Raw genomic sequence first — 8048 nt, 5'->3', positions numbered from 1 at the left:
TTGTGCCTAGCTACCAGAGGGTTATGCAAATGTTAATTTAGTAACTATTGTGGTTCAACCTCACAAGCTTTGTGGTTGTTGCCTCAGTGGGGCTTGCACCCCCTCAACCAATAAACCAGTTTCTATCTTAGATTTCTCGACTGGGATACCTAACCTATGGGCAAAAGAGAAACCCACAATTCTCATTTGCCCTCTAGTCCAGTAACATCTCTACAGGGATTGTTTGACCAGGAAATCATTCCAACTCAGCTGAATGCGAAAGTGTTGTAAAGCGTTTTAAGGTGTCGTTTTCGCAAGTTCCTGTGAGATCCTTAACCTCTTCTGTGCTCATGACTAAATGGTTCCGTCATGAGCACAAGTGCAAGTATGCTCATGAAAGAACCATTCCGTCATGAGCACACTTGCAAAAAAATCCCTCTTCTTTGTAAACAGCAGAGGTGTTTCCTATTTTTCTTTTTTCCTTGGGAGGTAGGGAAGAGCTTCCTCAACCTCCCAAGGCATATTTGTTGTTTTCCTTGTAATGACGATCACGCGCATAGCGCGCTGTCGTCATTATAAAATATCCTTCCCTAATGGATGTGGATCCACCCACTAGCCACCAGGTACGGGGGAGCTGCCCCTTGGGCAAGGGCTTTCTTCCCCCTATTTTATTCTGCCACAACCAGTCTTTCTGCCCGCTTGCGGGGCAGAAAGCACACTAGATGTAAGGGATTCTTTTTTTTGTAGGCCAGGGTGGGATGCCCAGAATGGGCATGCCAATGCCCCCATCCTTCCCCCCAAATAAGGCAAAATACTTTCTGCCCCCACCAGGAGGCAGATGGGGGCAGTAGCTCCAGATCTGCCCTCCAGAAGGGCAGGGAGCCCACTAGGCACCAGGTATTTTTTTTTCTTATACATGGGGTGGGGCTACCCAGAATGGGCATTCCAATATCACCAACCTAAAAATTGCCACACTCTTTCTACCCACCCCAGGAGGCAGATGGGGCAATAGCCCCTTATCTGCCCCCCTTGGGGGGGCAAATAGCCCACTAGGCATCGGGGATATTTTTCAAAGTTCTGGATGGGGGCTGCCCAGAACGGACATGTCAATGCCCCCACCACCCCCCAAAAAAGTCACAGTCCTTCTGCCCTTCCAGTAGGCAGATGGGGACAGTAGCCCCTGGTCTGCCCCCGGAGGGGCAGAAAGTCCACTAAGCATCAGGGATTTTTTTTATCCAAATGCCCCCACTCCCCTCATAAAATGCCACAGACATTCTGCCACCCCAGCAGGCAATTGGGGGCAATAGCCCATGATCCCCCAGGGCAAAGGGTCTGCTAGGCGACAGGGAATGTGCTGGCTTTTTTTTATGTAGGGTTGGGGGCTGCCCAGAATGGGCATACAAATGCCCCCTCCACCCCAAAAAAATAATCACATTATTTCTTCCCCCTTTGGGGCATATTGGGCAATAGCCCCCAATTTGCCTCCCTCAGGGCGACGGAAGGCGACTAGGTACTGGCCTTTTTTTTGCAATTTTTTAGCTGTGGACTTTGGGACCTAGAGCAGCCGGCACCTAGGGAAACATAGCAAACCTGTACATTGTTTAAAACTACACACCAAGGGGAATCCAGAATGGGGTGACTTGTGTACCTCTCATCAGATTCTGTTACCCAGAATCCCTTGCAAACCTCAAACTTTGTAAAAAAAACTCATTTTTCTCAAATTTCTGTGATGCAAAGTTCTGGAATCTGCGTGGATCCACAAACTTCCACACACACCACTAATTCTCCCGATAAAATTGGTATCTCACTTGTGTGGGTAGGCCCAGTGCCCGCGACAGGAAACAGCCCAAAACACATTTTGGACACACCACATTTTTACAGTTAAAAGTGACCCTGTTTCGGAAAAGTGCCTAGCTGCAGATTTTGAACACTAGCTCTGCCGGCACCTAGGGAAACCTAGCAAACCTATATATTTATGAAAACTAGACACCCACGGAAATCCAGGAGGGGCTGACTTGTGTGGGTTTCACCAGGTTCCGTTATCCAGAATCCCTTGCAAACCTCAAACTTTATAAAAAAAAAATGTTGCCCGCATTTCTGTGATGGAAAATTCTGGAATGTGCACGTGTCTACAAACTTACACCCACCCCATATTCTCCACAGTCTTTTGATAAAAATGGTACCTCACTTGCGTGGGTGGGTGAAGTGCCCGCAGCAGGGAAGGCCCAAAACATATTATGGAGACATCAAAAAATTTAAGTAACAACAATTAGAAGAGGGTCTCAGGGCATATTTAAAGACCATATCATAGACACAGCCCCCGATTCGCAAATCATGTAACAACACACTAAATGTCTATGGGTCTATAAAGATATTTTTCTGGGAAGCCTGATACTGTGTGATCAAGTTACAAGGAGGAAAAGGAATCATACCTGTGTGTATTGTAAGCACAACATGGTATCACCAGGGTGTGAAAATTACCCATCAGTGCTCGTTCTGTACCGCCCTTGTCATCATATGGGTTCTCCCTACACCAGGGAGAGCATGTTGGCAATCAATGGAAATACTCAGTGTTCAATGCCAATCTTTCAATGGAGACAGTATACGAGAACTAGGGGTGGCACCGTTTGATAGGGTAGCTAGTGTGCAGTGCGTGAATGAAAGAAGAGAGTGCATATATAAAATTGGAGAGTGGGGAGAAAGTATTTTATTAAGTGTCTCCCAAACTTCCAGATTTAAAAACAGTGCAAAATGGAATAAAGCAGGTTTAACAAATAGCTGCTTATTCAGGGATTGGTCAACATGTTTCAGCTCATGTGGAATTTCCCACAGCTTTCGTCAGGACCATTCGCTACTGCAATAAGTGAAAAACAATTAAAACTAATAACCATATCACCTGGTTCAGGTCATGGAAAGTCCTCCTCATAGAAGTTGCTTCTATTGAGGTAGGAGGACGGGCATCACCTCACCTGGCTGCAGCTCAGGTAGTAGGATCACCGCACTGTCCGTCGGTAAACCTGGCTTCCATCAGAGCTGTCTGGGAAATGACCTGGTTTTGGAAAGGGGCTCACCTGGGATTTTGGCCCCGCGCTCGGCGGCCATCCAGGGAAACCTACCAAACAAAGATATCTTTAAAAACTAGACACCCGGGGAGTTCAGGGAGCTATAGCTTGTGTGCAAATCTTATATTTAGCTGAAAGTGTTTTCTCCAATTTCTATGTGGGAAGGTTTTAGGTTGACTGGGGTGACACAAATTTCCTACCACCCAGCATAACCCCAGGTCTCCTGATAAAAATGGTACCTCACTCGTGTAGGTGGGCCAAGTACCCGTGACAGGCAAGGGCCCACCTTGCTTGCACAAATGTCCTACTACACTGTGTTCCCTTAAGTCTCCTAGTAAAATGATACCCCACTGGTGTGGGTGTCCAATGCAGAATTGGCTAAAAACTTATTTTAAAAGAAATGTAGCGCTGAGAATTTGCTGTGCTATACCCTTAATGCCTATGTTTTTGGCCCTTCCCAGTCAACAGCCATTGCCCCACCCACAGAAGAGAGGTTTCCATTGACTCAGGAGACTGAGGGGAATGCTGTGTGGTAGGACATTTGTGCCAGCATGGTGATCCGACACAAAACCCTATGGTACATGTGATTTTTCCAGCTAAATTTGAGGTTTGCAGGGGATTCTGGGTAGGAAAACGTTGGGGATCCATGCAAGCAATACCTCCCTGGACTCCCCTGGGTCCCTAGTTTTCAGTAATGTGTGGGTTTGGTAGGTTTCCCTATATGGCCGCGGAGCCTGGGGCCAAAACCCCAGGTGACCCCCCTTGCAAAAATAGGTTGTTTTGTGATATGTAATTATGATGTCTCCACAATACGTTTTGGGCCCTTGCCTGTCGCAGGTACGTGGCCCACCAACATGAGTGAGGTACCATTTTTATCGGGAGAGCTTGGGGAGTGCTAGGTGGTAGGACATTTGTGTCAGCCTGGGGATTCCATAATTTTACCACATAGAAATTTGAGAAAAATTAGATTTGTTCTGCTTAATTTGAGGTTTGCTGGGGATTCATGGTAGGAAAACATTGGAGGATCCAAACAAGCCATACCTCCCTGGACTTCCCCAGGTCTCTAGTTCTCAGAAATGTGTGGTTTTGGTAGGTTTACCTAGATGGCCGCCAAGCCATGGGCCAAAAACCCTGGTGCTCCCCCTTACAAAAACAGGTAATTTTGCTGTAGGTCATTTTGATGTCTCCACAATTCGTTTTGGGCCCTTGCCTGTCGCGGGTACTTGGCCCACCCACACGAGCGAGGTACCATTTTTATCGAGAGACTTTGGAGAATGCGGGGTGGGTGGAAGCTTGTGGACCACACAAATTCCACAACTTTTCATCACAGAAATGTGGGGAAAATTAGTTTTGTTTTACAAAGTTTGAGGTTTGCAAGGGATTATTGGTAACAGAACCTGGAGAGAGCCACACAAGTCACCCCCTGCTGGATTCCTCTGGGTGTCTAGTTTTCAAAAATGTATAGGTTTGCTACGTTTCCTTAGGTGCCAGCAGACTAGGGTACCAAATCAACAGCTAGGCACTTTGCAAAAAAAGGTCAATTTTCACTGTGAAAATGTGGTGTGTCCACGTTGCGTTTTGGCTGTTTCCTGTCATGAGCACTAAGCCTATCCACACAAGTGAGGTGCCATGTTTAATGGAAGACTTTGGGGAACACGGGGTGGGTGGAATTTCATAGATCCACACAGATTCCATAACTTTCCATCACAGAAATGTGAGGAAATAGTGAATTGTTGACAAAGTTTGAGGTTAACAAGGGATTCTGGATAACAGAACCTGGTGTGAGCCACACAAGTCACCTCATCCTGGGTGTCTGGGTGTCTAGTTTTAAAAAATGAGTAGGTTTGCTAGGTTTCCCATAGGTGCCGACAGACCTAGGGTTCAAAATCCACAGCTTGGCACTTTGCAAATAAAGGGTCAGTTTTCACTGTAAAAATGTGGGGTGTCCACGTTGCGTTTTGGGCCATTTCCAGTCGTGGGCACTAGGCCTACCCAAACAAGCGAGGTACCATGTTAAAGGAAGACTTTGGGGAATGCAGGGAGGGTGAAATTTCTTGGATCCACACAGATTCCAGAGCTTCCCATCACAAAAATAACAGGTTAATTATTCTTGGAGACTTCAATTACTGGCCCACCGATATGCACCAGAGTGCCAGCTCCGTTAAGTTCACGGACCTTCTGTCAGGCATGAACTGTGTCCAACATGTGCATAAGGCCACTCACGCTAAGGGGCACATTCTGGACCAAGTCTGGACTTCCAACCTAGAAATAACATCTCCACTAGTTTCCCCTTGCACATGGTCTGACCACAACCTTATTACAATCACCATGGCCTGCATCCCTCCTATTAAACCTCCCCTGGTGGGTAATCTCCTGGCCAGAAACTGGAAGCGGGCCAATATTGGCGACTTTTGCATGTTATTAACAGCCACCTCACTTTTTAAACAAGGCTCCCTCTGTCATCAGGCACTAAACCTCGATCAATGGCTTGAATCAGCCAGCAACAAGGTTGCCCCCTTTAAGAGAACCAATCTTTAAATGCCCCCATGATGCCCAACGCTGGTTCTCCGATGATCTGAAAAGGAAAAAACTGGCACTCAGGCAAGCCGAGCGCCGTTGGAGGCGATCTTATGCCCCTGGGGAAACACCCGTCTATGTAACCATGCTAAAGCACTACAAAGTCTCTATCCTCCAGACTAAGACTATCTACTTCTCTTCGAAAATTACGAACTCAGCCGCTAAAATGAAGGACATTTTTGCAATAGTCGATGAGCTTGCGCAACCTGACAGAGTGATCGCTAAGCCTGCCCCTCACAAATAATATGCGACTCCCTGAACTCGTTCTTCATTGACAAAATCGCCTCCATTAAAAACAACATTCCCACCCCTACACCCCCAACAACCCCTCCCATTACATGTAAAAATCCCCTTACGCTCGACCAAATTCCCCTGATCTTCAGAGAAAAGTTTTTGGTCCATCTAAAAAAAGTGGGATCTGGCTCCCCTAATGATTGTTGACTTCCACATATCTTGCAAGAGGCTTTCCTTCCCTGCCCTGACCCACCTCTCTCACTCCTCAACAACTCCCTCAAACAAGGTATCATTCCCGACACCTTTAAACACGCTGTGATTGTCCCGATCTTGAAGAAACTGAACGCTGACCCTTCGGTTCTGAGCAACTTCCGCCCAATCTCCCTGCTCCCCTACCTTAGTAAGATCCTAGAGGCCCACGATACAAGCTGTCTCAGCTCATTTATTGAGCACTCTCAGTTTCTCGATCCCGGCAGGCAGGATTTAGACCAGCACACTCCACGGAGTCAGTCATCCTGGCAGTCATGGACGAGCTTAGGAGAGGAGCCGATAAAAAAACCACCCAGGCCCTGGTGCTTTTGGATCTGTCAGCTGCTTTTGACACGGTCGATCATGACCTCCTGATCAATCGTGTCAGTAATGCTGGCATCCAGTGTTTAGCTCTCAAGTGGATTTCCTCCTTTTTACACAAGCGATTTCAGGTGGTCCGCCTAGCCAACTTCTCGGCCAAAAAAAACAGGCTGACCTGTGGGATTCCCCAGGGCTCCTCCTTATCGCCTCTCTTGTTTAATTTATACATGCAACCCCTGATTGTGTCATTACGCAAAAGCCCAGCCATAACCTTCAACTATGCCAACGACCTCCAGCTGGTGTTCGATATTGACTCCTCTAACACATCAGTCACCAATTTCCAATCCACCATGACCTCCATTAGCGAATGGATGTATATCAACCAATTAAAACTTAATCCTGATAAAACTGAGCTTATCCTGACTGGAGGTGCCGCTAATCCCTGGGACTCTAACTTTCGGCCCCCACTTTTGGGCAGCCCCCCTCGCCCAGTGAATACTGTAAAAAGCCTTGGGGTCATAATCTGCAATGACCTGTCTTTAAAACCTCAAATTAGCGCAGTGGTATCTTCCTGCTTTTTCCACCCACACAGAATTCGGAAGATCTGCAGATTTCTGACCACCGAGGCCCTCACTCTCGTCACTCTGGCCTTGGTCATCTCTCGCATCGATTATGCGAACTCACCTCATGTTGGCATTCCAGCATACCAACTTCACCGTTTACAGCTGGTACAAAACCAACAAACCAGACTCATTTTCCATCAACCTAAGCATCAACATGTCAGCCCTCTGAAGAAGAGCCTTCATTGGCTCTCGGTGGCCAAACGCTGTGTATTATTATTGGGATGCACCATTTTTATAGCCCTCGCTGGCCAGGTCCCAGTTTTCAATCAATCAATCCATTTGTAGAGTGTGCTACTCACCCATGAGGGTCTCAAGGCGCTGACGGGAGGGGGGGTGCTGTTACTGCTCGAAAAGCCAGGTCTTGAGGTGCTTCCTGAAGGTGAGATGGTCCTGGGTCATTCGTAGATGTGTGGGGAGGGAATTCCATGTCTTGGCGGCCAGGTAGGAGAACGATCTTCCTCCGGTTGTGGCTCTGCGAATCCGTGGGACGATGGCGAGGGCGAGGTTGGCGGGGCGGAGCTGGCGGGTGGGTGTGTAGAATGACAGGCGGTTGTTGAGGTATTTGGGGCCAGTGTCGTGGAGCGCTTTGTGCGCGTGGGTGAGGAGCCTGAACATGATCCTCTTGCTGATGGGGAGCCAGTGCAGGTTTCTCAGGTGGGGAGTCATGTGGCTGTGGCGAGGGATGTCGAGGATGAGTCGTGCGGAGGCGTTCTGTATGCGCTGAAGTCGTTTTTGAAGTTTGGCTGTGGTTCCTGTGTATAGGGCGTTCCCGTAGTCCAGTCGGCTGGTGACGAGGACCTGGGTGACCGTCTTTCTGGTTTCGGTTGGGATCCACCGGAAGATCTTTCTGAGCATGCGTAGGGTGTTGAAACATGAAGATGAGATGGCGTTGACTTGTTTGGTCATTGTGAGGGAGGAGTCCAGGATGAATCCCAGGTTGCGTGCGTGGTCCGTGGGTGCCAGTGCGGTGCCCAGTGCTGTGGGCCACCAGGAGTCGTCCCAG

At 48.0% G+C, this 8048-nt stretch overlaps 1 pseudogene; it reads right to left on the bottom strand.

The window, feature by feature from the left end:
- Window positions 1–897: 897 nt before the first annotated feature.
- Window positions 898–1020, bottom strand: LOC144820598 (small nucleolar RNA SNORA17; annotated as a pseudogene).
- Between the last annotated feature and the right edge of the window lie 7028 nt (window positions 1021–8048).

This window comes from Lissotriton helveticus, chromosome 2_1 (genome assembly GCF_964261635.1).
Source record: "Lissotriton helveticus chromosome 2_1, aLisHel1.1, whole genome shotgun sequence".
In the NCBI taxonomy this organism is placed as follows: domain Eukaryota; kingdom Metazoa; phylum Chordata; class Amphibia; order Caudata; family Salamandridae; genus Lissotriton; species Lissotriton helveticus.
This window is presented reverse-complemented; position numbering and strand designations above follow the sequence as displayed.